This window comes from Myxocyprinus asiaticus, chromosome 2, assembly GCF_019703515.2.
Source record: "Myxocyprinus asiaticus isolate MX2 ecotype Aquarium Trade chromosome 2, UBuf_Myxa_2, whole genome shotgun sequence".
Lineage (NCBI taxonomy): Eukaryota > Metazoa > Chordata > Actinopteri > Cypriniformes > Catostomidae > Myxocyprinus > Myxocyprinus asiaticus.
This window is the reverse complement of record NC_059345.1, coordinates 38,679,260-38,695,267: the sequence shown is the minus strand read 5'-3', so window position 1 is coordinate 38,695,267 and position 16,008 is coordinate 38,679,260. Positions and strand designations below refer to the sequence as shown.

Below are 16,008 nucleotides of genomic sequence, written 5' to 3'. Positions count from 1 at the left end.
ATCAAAGTGGCATTCAACTGATCACAATGTATAGTCAGGACATTAATAACGAAAATAAAATCATTAATAATTGTATGTTTTATTATTATTGCTTCAATGTTTATTATGTTTAGATCTATATATTATACTGTATACATGGATGATCATTATTTTGATAATTCTGTGAGTCATATATGGCAGTGTCCCTCAAATTTTTAAGTCTTATAGTATAAGGACATCAATATGTTTTGTATGGGTATGTTTTGTGAGAAAATAAAAGGGGAAAAGACTCAAATTTTCCCTTTTGGAGAGTGAAAATCTGTAGGCCTATTCTACAATAATAAAACACTTTAAAGTTGAAATTTCACTTTGTAATTCTCTCAGGTAACATTTTACAATAAGGTTACATTCGTTAACATTAGCTAATGCATTAGGTAGTATGAACTAACAATGAATGATATATATATATATATTTACATTTATTAATCTTTTAATGTTAGTTAATAAAAATACTATTGTTCATTGTTAGTTCACTGTGCATTATCTAATGTTAACACAACTTTTGATTTTAAAAATGTATTAGGTTACTATGTTGCCTTAACATGATTAATAAATGCTGTAAAAAAAAAAAAAAGTATTGTTTATTAATAGTTAATGTCAACTGAAGTTGTTAACTAATTTGAACAAATGAGAAACCTTACTGTAAAGTGTTACCATCTCTCATTAGCTGTCTATCCATTTTGGTAGACACTTGCATGTGCTTTTAGATTACAATAAAAAAGCAGTAAGATATTAAATCAGTAGGCCTATTTTAAATAAATAATCTGTAAACGGTAACATTTATTACGTGGTGGCGTAGTGCACTAAAGCCCTGAAGTGATAAGCAAAAGGTTGATGGTTCAATCCCCACAGCCACCACCACTGTATCCTGATCGTCCCTGTGATAAGGGCACTGTAAGTCGCTTTGGATAAAAGCGTCTGCCAAAATGCATTAAAGTTATTTATTTGTTGCAAGAATTAATCATTAAAATTCTAAAATTAGAAGCTTTTTTTTTTTGATCCACATAAATCCAATTTTCAAAGAGCAGACACTACAAGAAGACTGTGTGCCCATCAGTAGTTTCTTCAGCTCTGCTGCACAGACTGCACGCGGGGTGGCGCGCGCAGAGCAGAAGAAATTCTGCGCGTCAGTTTCCGCAGCGCACTCGGTCTGTAACCAAAGTGTTTGAGCTCGAGCCGGTGCGAGAGAGACAGTTAGGCAAGATTTTAGTCCGTCAAATGCTTATTTATCGATAAGATAACACATATCTCACTCTTGAGGACTTCAGCAGCAAGGAACAGAGTTTTCCACTCGACAGTAGCTTCCAGGTGAGTAAAGTTTGTTAATTCAGCGTATTTAATACCTGTAGAGTTCAGCTACCTGGACTCCTCGGGAAACAACCGAGTCCACTGAGATATTCTCTGTTTTGTAATGTAATGTAATGTAAATAATATGTATGCGTTTTCGAAACACATTCCTAACAGTGAAAAATAAGAAATGGGTTCATTTGTCACTTCTTCTGTTGGGCATCAGTCCAGCTCAAAGAAAAAGAAAACTTTGACTGAAAAACGATATAACTGTTATTGATACATTTGAAAGGAAAGTGTTCTAATCTTATAGAGAAAAAAAAAATGTTTGCTAATATCTAATGTCTTTGTCTCATTTGTTTGGAGATTGAAAAAAAGCTCAGACCTACTTCAACTTCATTAAACCTGTTTTTTATATGTTTATATGTTTGACAGCACGTTACTGAAGTGGTAGTAGTGACTGGTGTTGGATCCAAATCAATCTAAATTGCAATATGGTAGTTAGTAGTACAATTAAAGTTTTGGTCATTGCCCGATACTTCACACTACACCATTTAAAATGCTAATACAACCAATACAGTACAACGATATTCATGCAATGTCTGCTTGGTTTGCATACTGACTGAAATGTTCTTCCTACAGGAAATGAATATTTTAGAGTGCATGAATCTAAGTGCAGTAGAGGATTCATCATATGTAGTTACCTCGAGTAAACAGAGCCACTGGCCTTGCCATCTCAAAGTGAATATTGGGGAAGGCAGTGATAAACCAATGCTCTGTATCCTGACTGTCGCGATAGATTTACATTATTCTGTTTCAAGAATTAGTTGAATTCAAGTTCAGGCTACACTCAGAGTAGAGCATTTCTAGAAGACTGTAGAGACTGCATTGGTGACAGAAATGTAGACACTCAGTGGAGATTTAATCTGAATTTGTTACACTTGTATTAGGGAAGACTGCTTCATATCAGCACTACTGAAGCTACACACCAGGACATGTCTCCCAACCATTGCTGCTGTGCCTTTCAAAAGGAGATGTTGAACCCAAAGTTACATCATCATCCAAGATGTTGTTTTAAAATGGAAAATGCTTATAGGTTACAAAAGTTAGACTTCCCATGTTGTGTGCTGGAAATGCTGTGTTTGATTTTAGTTCAAAAGTAAAATGTAGAAATCAGATCTTAAAAGGCCACCAACTAAAGATGAAAGCTCAAGATTTGATATCTATAGTCTTATGTTCTGTAGACTTCTTGCAGGTAGAAATTAGTGTTTTAATTTTTTTAATAAATGTAAACAACAATCAATATTTTAGATATCTAATATCTTAACACACACACACACACACACACACACACACACACATATATATTATATATATAGGCAGTTGAAGTCACAAGTTTACATACATTTAAACTCAATTTTTTCAAAATTTCTGACATTTAATCATAGAAAACATTCCCTGTCTTAGGTCAGTTAGGATCACAACTTTATTTTAAGAATGTGAAATGTCAGAGTAATTCTTTAGTTCAGCTTTATTTCTTTCATCACATTCCCAGTGGGTCAGAAGTTTACATACAATTTGTTAGTATTTGGTAGCATTGCCTTTAAATTGTTTAACTTGGGTCAAACATTTTGGGTAGCCTTCCACAAGCTTCTCACAATAAGTTGCTGGAAGTTTGGCCCATTCCTCCAGACAGAACTGGTGTAACGGAGTCAAGTTTGTAGGCCTTCTTGCTCGCATACGCTTTTTCAGTTCTGCCCACAAATTTTCTATCAGATTGAGGTCAGGGCTTTGTGATGGCCACTCCAGTATCTTGACTTTGTTGTCCTTAAGCCATTTTGCCACAACTTTGGAGGTATGCTTGGGGTCATTGTCCATTTGGCAGACCCATTTGCGACCAAGCTTTAACTTCCTGGCTGATGTCTTGAGATGTTGTTTCAATATAACCACATAATTTTCCTTCCTCATGATGCCATCTATTTTGTGAAGTGCACCAGTCCCTCCTGCAGCAAAGCACCCCCACAACATGATGCTGCTTCCCCCATGCTTCACGGTTGGGATGGTGTTCTTCAGCTTGCAAGCCTCACCCTTTTTCTTCCAAACATAATGATGGTCATTATGGCCAAACAGTTACACTTTCTAATGATTTGGTGTTTCCTGAAACCATAGTTCCAATGAACATTCGCAAACAGCATCACAAAGTTGTGTGGTTGGAACTACAGCTCTTTACCTGTGGTTAGAGGCATAGTTCAGGGCTCGAGACTAAAAACATTTGGAACTGAAACATTTAGGAGCCAAATGGTGGTTTTAGTTGCCACATCACAGAATTACTTGATTTAGATTGTTGTTCAAAAACAAGATAGCAAGCCAAAGAAAAGACAGCTGATTGCTCATTAATCAGGTGTTTAATATATACACTATATTGCCAAAAGTATTCGCTCATCTGCCTTTAGACGCATATGAACTTAAGTGACATCCCATTCTTAATCCATAGAGTTTAATATGACGTCAGCCCACCCTTTGCAGCTATAACAGCTTCAACTCTTCTGGGAAGGCTTTCCACAAGGTTTAGGAGTGTGTTTATGGGATTTTTTGACCATTCTTCCAGAAGCGCATTTGTGAGGTCAGACACTGATGTTGGACGAGAAGGCCTGGCTCGCAGTCTTCGCTCTAATTCATCCCAAAGGTGCTCTATTGGGTTGAGGTCAGGACTCTGTGCAGGCCAGTCAAGTTCTTCCACACCAAACTCGCTCATCCATGTCTTTATGGACCTTGCTTTGTGCACTGGTGCGCAGTCATGTTGGAACAGGAAGGGGCCATCCCCAAACTGTTCCCACGAAGTTGGGAGCATGGAATTGTCCAAAATCTCTTGGTATGCTGAAGCATTCAGAGTTTCTTTCACTGGAACTAAGGGGCCAAGCCCAGCTCCTGAAAAACAACCCCACACCATAATCCCCCCTCCACCAAACTTCACAGTTGGCACAATGCAGTCAGACAAGTACCGTTCTCCTGGCAACCGCCAAACCCAGACTCGTCCATCAGATTGCCAGATGGAGAAGCGTGATTCGTCACTCCAGAGAACGTGTCTCCACTGCTCTAGAGTCCAGTGGCGGCGTGCTTTACACCACTGCATCCGACGCTTTGCATTGCACTTGGTGATGTATGGCTTGGATGCAGCTGCTCGGCCATGGAAACCCATTCCATGAAGCTCTCTACGCACTGTTCTTGAGCTAATCTGAGGGCCACATGAACTTTGGAGGTCTGTAGCGATTGACTCTGCAGAAAGTTGGCGACCTCTGCGCACTATGCGCTTCAGCATCCGCTGACCCTGCTCTGTCATTTTACGTGGCCTACCACTTCGTGGCTGAGTTGCTGTCATTCCCAATCGCTTCCACTTTGTTATAATACCACTGACAGTTGACTGTGGAATATTTAGTAGTGAGGAAATTTCACGACTGGACTTGTTGCACTGGTGACATCCTATCACAGTACCACGCTGGAATTCACTGAGCTCCTGAGAGCGGCCCATTCTTTCACAAATGTTTGTAGAAGCAGTCTGCATGCCTAGGTGCTTCATTTTATACACCTGTGGCCATGGAAGTGATTGGAACACCTGAATTCAATTATTTGGATGGGTGAGCGAATACTTTTGGCAATATAGTGTATATATATTGTATATTTGGGTGCACAAATTTGCATTTCCCTTTTGTCTCATAAGTTTTCACATCCCTTTCAGAATATATACAAATATAAGAGATAAAAGATCTTTTTTTATTATTATTTAGTACTGCCCTTCAGAATCGAATAGGTATTTACATAAAGTATAATATGCATATAGTGTGTTGCCTTCTTGAGCATCAGTGAATGTTTGCACCTTGTGTAATAGTTGTGTATGAGTCCCTCAATGGTCCTAAGTATCAAAAGCTGGATCTCACATCACAAATAAATAATTATATATATATATATGTGTGTGTGTGTGCATATATTACATTGATTTTATATATTATACATATATGTATATTATAAATAAACTCAGCAAAAAAGAAAGGTCCCTTTTTCAGGACACTGTATTTTAAAGATAATTTTGTAAAAATCCAAATAACTTTACAGATTTTTATTTTAAAGGGTTTAAACAATGTTTTCCATGCTTGTTCAATGAACCATAAACAATTAATGAACATGCACCTGTGAAACTGTCATTAAGACACTAACAGCTTACAGACAGTAGGCAATTAAGGTCACATTTATAAAAACAGGACACTAAAGAGACCTTTCTACTGACTCTGAAAAACACCAAAAGAAAGATGCCCAGGGTCCCTGCTCATCTGCGTGAACGTGCCTTAGGCATGCTGCATGGAGGCATGAGGACCGCAGATGTGACCAAGGCAATAAATTGCAATGTCCGTACTGTGAGACACCTTAGACAGCACTACAGGGAGACAGGAAGGACAGCTGATCATCCTCGCAGTGGCAGACCACGTGTAACAACACCTGCACAGGATCGGTACATCCAAATATCACACCTGTGGGACAGGTGCAGGATGGCAACAACAACTGCCCGAGTTACACCAGGAGCACACAATCCCTCCATCAGTGCTCAGACTGTCCGCAATAGGCAGAGAGAGGCTGGACTGAGGGCTTGTAGGCCTATTGTAAGGCAGGTTCTTACCAGACATCACCCGCAACAAAGTCGCCTATGGGCACAAACCCACCTTCGCTGGACCAGACAGGACTGGCAAAAAGTGCTCTTCACTGACGAGTCGTGGTTTTGTCTCACCAGGGGTGATGGTCGGACTCGCGTTTATCGTCTAAGGAATGAGCGTTACACCGAGGCCTGTACCCTGGAGCGGGATCGATTTGGAGGTGATTTTGGTGGTCCGTTATGGTATGTGGTGGTGTGTCACAGCATCATCGGACTGAGCTTGTTGTCATTGCAGGCAATCTCAACGCTGTGCGTTACAGGGAAGACATCCTCCTCCCTCATGTGGTACCTTCCTGCAGGCTCATCCTGACATGACCCTCCAGCATGACAATGCCACCAGCCATACTGCTCGTTCAGTGTGATTTCCTGCAAGACAGTAATGTCAGTGTTCTGCCATGGCCAGCAAAGAGCCATTGAGCACGTCTGGGACCTGTTGGATCGGAGGGTGAGGGGTAGGGCCATTCCCCCCAGAAATGTCCGGGAACTTCCAAGTGCCTTGGTGGAAGAGTGGGGTAACATCTCACAGCAAGAACTGGCAAATCTGGTGCAGTCCATGAGGAGGAGATGCACTGCAGTACTTAACGCAGCTGGTGGCCACACCAGATACTGACTGTTACTTCAGTATGAAGAAATGGACACATTATTCCATTTCTGTTAGTCATATGTCTGTGAAACTTGTTCAGTTTATGTCTTAGTTGCTGAATCTTTTTATGTTCATACAAACATTTACACATGTTAAGTTTGCTGAAAATAAAAGCAGTTGAAAGTGAGAGGATGTTTCTTTTTTGCGGAGTTTATATATATATATATATATATATATATATATATATATATATATATATATATATATATATATATAACACACACACACAGGGTTGGGAGGTTTACTTTTGAAATGTATTCCACTACAGATTACAGAATACATGCTGTAAAATGTAATTTGTAACGTATTCTGTTAGATTACTCAAGGTCAGTAACGTATTCTAAATACTTTGGATTACTTCTTCAGCACTGGTAGATGTTTTCACTTGTTTTGACTATAAAAACTCTGCCAGTACAGTAAGACAAAATACACGTTAAAAATATATTCTCTGAAAAACCTAAATATCTTATGCAGTGTTGTTTCTAAAACAAGATAAATCAAATTGGAAAACAATACAAAAATTATCACGAATAAAATTTTTGCCCTAATATCAAAAGAAATTATGACCCAACGTGAATTTTCTTGATAAAAAATATGATCGTACCTGGTAACATGTGCATGTAAAATGGCTAGAAATAGCATTTTAGCTTAGTGTAAAGCTGACAATTTACACAAGATTTATTTCTATTTCTTCTGCTCCAAACTTACTTGAAACTTACTTCTCTGTTTGTTCGTATGAATGTAACACTTCATAAGAAAGTTTTTCACCGCTGGTCAAATGCACTTTTGATCGCATCATTTATATGTATACATTTTTCCATCTGAAAGGACTAAATATTAAATTAAACAAATGACAATAAAATGCAAAGTAATCATTCTTTTTTTTGTCGCAATTGAGACCATTTTAGTCACAGTCTGGTGCCAAGTAGTCTGCTTTGTGGACATCATTTGACTTCGCTGAGGCTTCAGTATCTTTCATTCAATATATATTGTTAATTCTGTCAAGACTATGACCCAGTTTACATGCATTTAAGAAAACAGCTTTACAGAAAGTGGTGTTCTGAAACGTCACGTAAATGTGAGTCCAGCTGTTTAAGGGATTAAAGGCTGTTAAGAGAAAGGACTTTATCACACAGTTTCTGGTGGAGAACACGGCTTTTATGAGTTTATGTTAAACCATAATTGCCATTAATAGGTTTTTGAAAAATACGCATGTGCGTATATGCATGTATCAAGTCGCTTTGGATAAAAGCATCTGCCAAATTAATAAATGTAAATGTAAGTGTGTCAGGGGAACACCAAAGTCTAATATAGAGGGAAACCCCAGCGCAATGCATCTGTCGCCTTACAAAGTGCATGCCGCATTAGTGTTTTCAGCAGCTTTCTCACATTAAACGGCTTTAATATTTGGGTTATTACTCCACCCCCTGAGTAACGTCATTAATAACAGCTCAACCAGCGTGGTTCGAACGATGGATGTGTGACATTGTTACTACGGTTTCAGGAAACAGTCGTGACTAGCTAGTTAATTTCTACAATGATGCATCGTACTATGGATGTTACGCAGTGAGTTACATCATTGTACGGGAAACGCACCCCAGAGAAACTGTTCAGGAGTTCGTGTTCATGAATCATACATCAGTTGTCTTCACTAAACATTAAAAACGTAACTTTTTATTTATATTGATAAAAACATCATACATTTTTATATGTATATTATGATAAAATCTGATATCTAACGAACTTTTCATCTTGAATGACTCTGTAACCCACATGAGAGCGAGTTTTAACCTGGACCAGCCAAGGTTACTTCTTTCTTCTCTCCTCCTTTTAGCACACACACAATTACTCACAAAGACAATGCAGAACTGCCAGATGACTTATCTTTAATTGAAAGAACACATGGACCCTCTCATCCTTGACATGTTCTCCTCGTCTTGTTCTCTTTCGCTCAAAGATCTTTATATGGTGGAGAGGTTTTGTGTGTGTGTGCTTTAGGATAACCTCTGTGGTTCTCTGCTGTCCCCTGAGTTTTTCCCACCCGTACTGTGGAGATTTTCAGGAGTTGACCCTCCACACATTCACACAGGCGATGACTCTTCCACAGAGGGAGTGACTTCCTCAATTTACTTCTGGCTCTTGCCTTGTAAATGCATATGCAAATATACATACGCACATCTGCAAATTGCTAAACTGCTAAGATGAATTAATGTTTTGCTTATGTTCCTCATATTACCACAACTATCATAACATTCCTTATATACCACCATAATGTGTGTTCTGTGAGGTGTAGCGCTGGACAGAGTGGACTCTGCTATAATGATAATTAGTATGTTACAAGTTGACAAACATTAACTCTCTTCATTGTTTTTATAGGCAATTACACAAAATCAATTAATGCTGCTCTTTAAACTCTACAGTCAGATATTTGATGCTGGGCTGCTCTTTAAGGAAGTTTATTTTTGAGTGCTGTGGCTTACTGTTCTGTTTGACTGACAGACTGAGCTCAGTACAGCTCAGTACTTGATCAGACATGACAATCTGAACATACCACACATGACAAACAAACAACATTTAGAGAGCTAGAAAAAGAGACAGATAGACTGGCCGATGGAGGTACAGTGACAGCATGAGAGACATCTGTTGTCATAAAGCCATAAAGCAAACAGGTCATATAGTGCGATCACAGTTTCTACCAAAGGTTCCTGACTGTGACTTGAGAGGTCAAAACTACTCCCCCACTCAGTGCGATCTGTTGCCGTATTGGCTCTGTGGGCTGTGAAGCATGTGCCATATGATCTATTTTAGATTTGGTCTGTTTGAGCTACTTGCCTGCTCTCTGTTAACACCAGATCTCACATTGTATACTTCTATCTGCTCAAGCTGTGTGGAGGAGTTGTAACATTTACAGCCTTCACAGCTAAGCTGGTGTCAAATTAAAAAAATGTCTATGTCATCAGGTGGTTTATAGGACTGTGTGCGTGTACTTAGCTATACTTTGGGACAAAATCATCATCATAAAAATAATAATATTCTAAAAATGCAAATAACTCTTTTTGAAAGATTTAATGGTTTTGGGTTAGGGATGGTCTGTGGTAATTATATTAAGTTTTATTTAAAAAGTATTTTTATATTTATTACATGTTATGGTAAACTTTCTCCAGAAGAGGATAGTGTAAAAAATGTGTCTGCAATAAACAATAGGGGTGGGTAAAAATATAGATTTCCTGAGGCATCGCAATCTTCATTTGAACTATCTCCATATTGATTCTTAAATCCCAAAATCAATCTTTTACTCTATGCGCAACCCCCCACTGCAATGAGAGGAAATCACTCGCATTTGCAACCAAATTTTGCGCTATGCGACTAAAATATATATATATATATATTTTGCAACTGGCTGGTAAATGTTTAGATTTCACACACCAGTGAATGAATTGTGTAGTATATTGATGAAGTATTCAGCACCGAGATCCTTTCACTGCATGTTGAGAGTAAATATTGTTCCGTGTAATGTGTGTGTCCCTAAAGACGAGATCCACACAACTGATTTGTCATTGAATAATGTCTCTTTTACAGTTCTTTACAGTTAGTTGTTGATCAAAAACAACAAAAAAAGAACTTTTAATTCTAATCATGTATGGCACGGATGACCATTCGAGTCTCTTTCGTTAACATGCGCTCATTTACAGACACTCTTTACAGAAATGCCAGGTTACCTTAAAGAGACAGTACCGGTTTTAGCACGTGTTCAACAAATCAATGTAAATACCTGTAAATAGTATAAATTATGCAATTAAACAATAAACATGTAACAATATATAATATGTGCAATATAATATCATATTTGTTGATTGAATATATTGATTTATTCATTTTTAAAAAGCTAAAATGTGGCCAAAAGAATGAAAAACGTATATTCGTAAAATTTATATTTTCGTAATGTACCTGGTTAGAAGGTCCCCTGTATAGTTAACAGTATTTGCTGGGAGAGAATTTATTTTATATGTAAGCAAAAGGGATATTCTAACTAAAATTTACCCATATAAATCAATATAGAATCGGAATCGAATCAAATCGAGAGCTTGTGTATCAGAATCGAATTGAATCAGGAAATCTATATCAGTAACCAGCCCTAATAAAGAAACAGAAATCAAATGACATCTAGCAATATTGTTAGATGTCGAGACTACTTGACTCCATCCTATTGTTGAGAAAATTACCTAAACTACTCATTTCATTTTCTCTGATGTTATGGCCAAATGCTAATGCATGTGCTTCAAGCAGGCACTCAAAATCCTCAAATGGATTTTCTCCATAGTTTATTGAATAAAGATGCAAAAAATATTTGCCAATGTCATTTTGTCCTCTTGAAAATCCATGTCCGATGTCAAGATATAAGTGAGGCTTTAATATGAAGTAGGTATTCTTGATCATAGAGTTCACCAGGTTTTGAGATCACATGTTGTGTTAAATCTTTGACTTGTGAGAGATGAATAAGTGATTTCATTTGCCATGTCTTACTGTCTGAGCCTCTCATTTAAAGCAACTTGAGCTGATAGAAAAAGAATATCTGTTGTTTTTTATCACATCTTTCCAGTAATCTACCTCTTATGCTCTATTGTTTTTTTTTTCTTCCCCTCCCTCCCTTTTTTCCCTCATCTGCTAGAATGTGCTGGTGTCTAATCGTTGCATATCCTTTGCCCATTCCCTCCTACAACCCTAAAAATCTGTATCTCTCAGACGCAAAAGTTAGCATTTAAGCAAATAGTATGTGATAAATTCAAAGATATTATGATTAAAATATATTGTAGTGGAGCAGTATCCGTGTGATGCATGCATTCTGAACATTCTTTTGCAATGTGTTTGCTTTTAGCACTGATTTAATGTTTTGTCTAACCTTGTCTTCTCGTTTATTTCACCGTCTCTCCACACACACTCTCATCCTGACAGGCTGAGGTGTGGACAGTATCCCTGTGTAGCAGCCGCATGTGATGTGGACTGTGGAAGTTCTCCAGCTCTTGACCCTTTTGATGCTCTTGTCTCTTTGTCCTAGAGGTGGATCTGATACTTGAGGGTCTTGTTGAAGATCAGGCTTTTCACTTTGGAAGGTATTTCAGGTGCTTGTGTGAAGTTGTATATAGAGGGTGTGTCTCTGTGGTGTCATTTTTTTCTCGGTTTCATTTGATGCATGTGTTCAACACAGGATTGTTGCATGCCTTTGTGTTGTTTTGCATTGCATTGTGTGTATCTATGTGTGTAATGGGTTGTTAATGGGGTGTGTGACTGTTGTATAGGACTTCACCATGGGATTGGGCTAGCTAGAGTGGTGGGACAATGTCTGCATGTGTGTATGTGTGTGTAAATGTTTCTGTATGTGTACTGTGTCCTTATGATGGGATTCTCTTTCCTGAGAAGAGGTTGCATACATCAAAAATATTCGATCTTTTACCAAATTCGGTCCGTCCGTATGCGTCACATGGATGTAAAGGAATAGAGAGTTTAACTAATTGTGAAGAAATGTTTAGTGTTACATTTTGGGAAATCTTAGTATAATGTGTGATCTGGCTTTTATATCCAAAGCTCTGGTGTGAGGACAGCCATTACAGGGTAAGCTAAGTGCTGATATATGCCAGAATTTTGTATACCTTCAAAAAATGTGTCCCGGTTTATATGGTTTTGCACATATTGAAGCTCTACTTTTATAATGTAAAAAAAAAAATAATAATAATCATTATAACACTGATAACATAACTGTTTCATTGGACTCATCTATGTCAGTCATGCATGATTCTAATTTTTAAACTTTTGTTGTAGCCTGTACAGTAGGGCTGGGTATTGATACAGATTTCCTGATTCGATTATTCTGATTCTGATTCAAAAGCTTTCAATTCAATTCGATATTTCAGTTATGTCCCTTTTGCTTACATATAAAAGAAATTCTCTCCCAGCTAATGCTGTTAATTATACAGGAGACCTTCTGACTAGGTACATTACGAAAATATACATTTTACTAATTATATTTCTTTTATTTTTCATTTGTTTTTCATCATTTTGGTCACATGTGGCTTTATAAAAATGAACAAATCCGTGTATTCAATCAATAAATAAGACACTATATTTAAGAAATTACTTTTTTGTTACATTATTACTCTTTAATTGCATAATTTGTACTAGTTACAAGTGTTTACATTGATTTGTTGAACGTGCTAAAATCAATACTGTCTCTTTAACAAAACTGGCATTTCTGTAAAGAGCGTCTTTAAATTAGCGCATGTTAACGAGACAGGACTTGAATGGCTTTATCTCATCTTTGCTATACATGATTAGAATTAAATGTTTTTTTTTTGTTTGTTTTTTTGTGTTTTTCAACTGACCGTAAAGAACAGAAAGGGTATTAAAAGAGACAGTATTCGATGACAAATGGGTCGCGTGGATCTCGTCTTTGGACAAACACATTACACGGAACCACTTTTACTCTCAACACGCAGTGAAAGGATCTTGCTGGTGAATACTCCACCACTATACTACACAATCACTGTTAATGATTGTAAACACTTACCAGCCAGTTGCCAAATATATACAGAACATTTCAGTCACATAGCATGAAATTTGGTTGCAAATGCAAGCAACTTCCACTCATTGTAGTGGTGGGTTGTGCATAGAGTAAAAGATCGATCTTGGGATTTAAGAATCGATATCAATATTGTTCAAATGAAGATAGTGATGCATCTGAAAATCAATATTTTTACCCACTCCTACTGTACATTATATAGTCCTCACAGCCTGAAAATAAAAAAATAAAAATATAGCTCTATTATCACCGCTAATGTTTGAATAAGTGATAGCTGTGTTACTTTTTAAAAGAATGTTCTGGGTTCAAGAAAAGTTAAGCTCAATCGAAATAATTTGTTGCATAATGTTGACTCGTCCTTCATTTATAAACAGTGTATACACACACACATACACATACAGTTGAAGTCATCAGTTTACATACACTTAGGTTGAAGTCATTAAATCACTCCACATATTTAATATTAGCAAACTAGTCGTTTAGGACATCTACTTTGTGCATGAAACTAGTAATTTTTCCAACAATTGTTTACAGACAGATTGTTTCATTTTTAGTTGACTATATTACAATTCCAGTGGGTCAGAAGTTTACATACACTAAGTTAACTGTGCCTTTAAGCAGCTTGGAAAATTCCAGAAAATGATGTCAAGCATTTAGACAATTAGCTTCTGATAGAAGGTGTACTGAATTGGAGGTGTACATGTGGATGTATTTTAAGGCCTACCTTCAAACTCAGTGCCTCTTTGCTTGACATCATGGGAAAATCAAAAGAAATCAGCCAAGACCTCAGAAATTTGTTTTTTGTGGACCTCCACAAGTATGATTCATTCTTGGGAGCAATTTCCAAATGCCTGAAGGTACCACGTTCATCTGTACAAACAATAGTATGGAAGTATAAACGCCATGGGACCACGCAGCCATCATACCGCTCAGGAAGGAGACGCATTCTGTCTCCTAGAGATGAACGTAGTTTGGTGTGAAAAGTCCAAATCAATCCCAGAACAACAGCAAATGACCTTGTGAAGATGCTGGAGGAAACAGGTAGACAAGTATCTATATCCACAGTAAAACAAGTCCTATATCCTGAAACTGCTATAAAAAAGCCAGACTGCAGTTTGCAAGTGCACATGGGGACAAAGATCTTACTTTTTGTAGAAATGTCCTCTGGTCTGATGAAACAAAAATTTAACTGTTTGGTCATAATGACCATCGTTATGTTTGGAGGAAAAAGGGTGAGGATTGCAAGCCGAAGAACACCATTCCAACCGTGAAGCATGGGTGTGGCAGTATCATGTTGTGGGGGTGCTTTGCTGCAGGAGGAACTGGTGCACTTCACAAAATAGATGCCATCATGAGGAAGGAAAGTCATGTGGATATATTGAAGCAACATCTCAAGACATTAGCCAGGAAGTTAAAGGAATTGTGAAAAACTGAGTTTAAATGTATTTGGCTAAGGTTTATGTAAAGATCTGACTTCAACTATATATATATATATATATATATATATATATATATATATATATATATATATATATATATATATATATATATATATAGATAAAATGCAGTTGCAGCAAGGCACTTACAATAAAAGTATAGCCACAAGACATAAACATGTGGATGTTAACATGATTATAGTGTGATAAAGCTTTCTATTCTACATGATTTTAGTGTGATAAAATAGCTTACAGGGTTTAGCCTACCTGCGTTGCGTCATCATAGCAAGTTGTCATATAGGATAAGTTTAACGATTTTATCTTACTAAAATCTTGTTAACACGTACAATCTTGTGGCTATACTTTTTAAACAATTTGTATTTTAATGTTTTTGGACTGGCCCCATTCACTTTCATTTTTAGCACCTTACTGTAACCAATTGTATTTTTTAAATAAAACCCCCTTTGTCAAAGTGACGGATAATTATAATTTGTATTATAACCTCTTTTTCTGAGTGGTATGTGATGAAAAGACATTGGGAAAAGAGAGATATACTAATAATGGAAAACTTGTCCTTTGGGCTGGTCCACAATGCATATTTTTTTTTTCTTTTTAAATGATCAGAGTGTTTGCTGCAGTGCAGAGCTGAATAACATTCCTCTCAACAGAAATGGCACTGAGTGAACTGTGGGGAGGCTATTTAGGTTTGAATGTAACTGAAGGTCAGAGGGAGTGATAAAGGCATGTGTGTTTGTGCTCTTTAGGATAGCAGGTGTACAGGTCTTTTGTCACATGACAAATTTGAGACATGCTTATCTTTTATGTGGCAAGTGAATTGCATAGCTCAAGAAAACGAAACAGTACTTTCATAAAAATATCTTGGAAAACGTTTATTGTTGTTTTTAGTAATCTACCTCTCTGCTCTGCTGCCTGTACTGCTTTCAGCCCTGTAGTTAGGGAAATGAGTCACAGTTGCTAAGGAAATGGGTTGGTGTGCGGTTAGATTAAGTAGACATCTAAGGTTGTCCTTGATGAGTGTTTCTCTGCTCAGAAAATGGTGGACCCTGTCTATAGCATTTGTGTGTGTGTTTCTGCACCTTATTAGCAGGGGTGGAAAGAGTACTGAAAAATAATACTCAAGTAAAAGTACTGTTCTTAAAAAATATAGTTTGAGTAGAGTAAAAGTACCTGTTCTAAAAACTACTCAAGTAAGAGTAAAAGAGTAGCTCATTTAAGTACTCATGAGTAGTGAGTATTGAGTACTGAGTTGCGAAAGCTATGCCCCTTTATAATAAAAACTCTAGCACACATACCATAATTTAGATTC

At 37.2% G+C, this 16,008-nt stretch overlaps 1 protein-coding gene across 6 annotated transcripts in view; it reads left to right on the top strand.

Annotated features, from left to right (window-relative positions):
- Window positions 1-1,188: 1,188 nt before the first annotated feature.
- The window catches only part of LOC127453675 (adenylate cyclase type 2-like), a 96,362-nt gene continuing 81,542 nt past the window's right edge, over window positions 1,189-16,008 (top strand). For 3 of the 6 annotated variants that reach the window (XM_051720284.1, XM_051720245.1, XM_051720249.1), the window contains exons 1-2: window positions 1,189-1,347; window positions 11,625-11,782. The gene's annotated coding sequence lies outside the window, so the exon portion shown is untranslated. The remainder of the gene's footprint in view (window positions 1,348-11,624; window positions 11,783-16,008) is intronic. The other 3 variants (XM_051720260.1, XM_051720268.1, XM_051720276.1) reach the window with 2 other exon arrangements.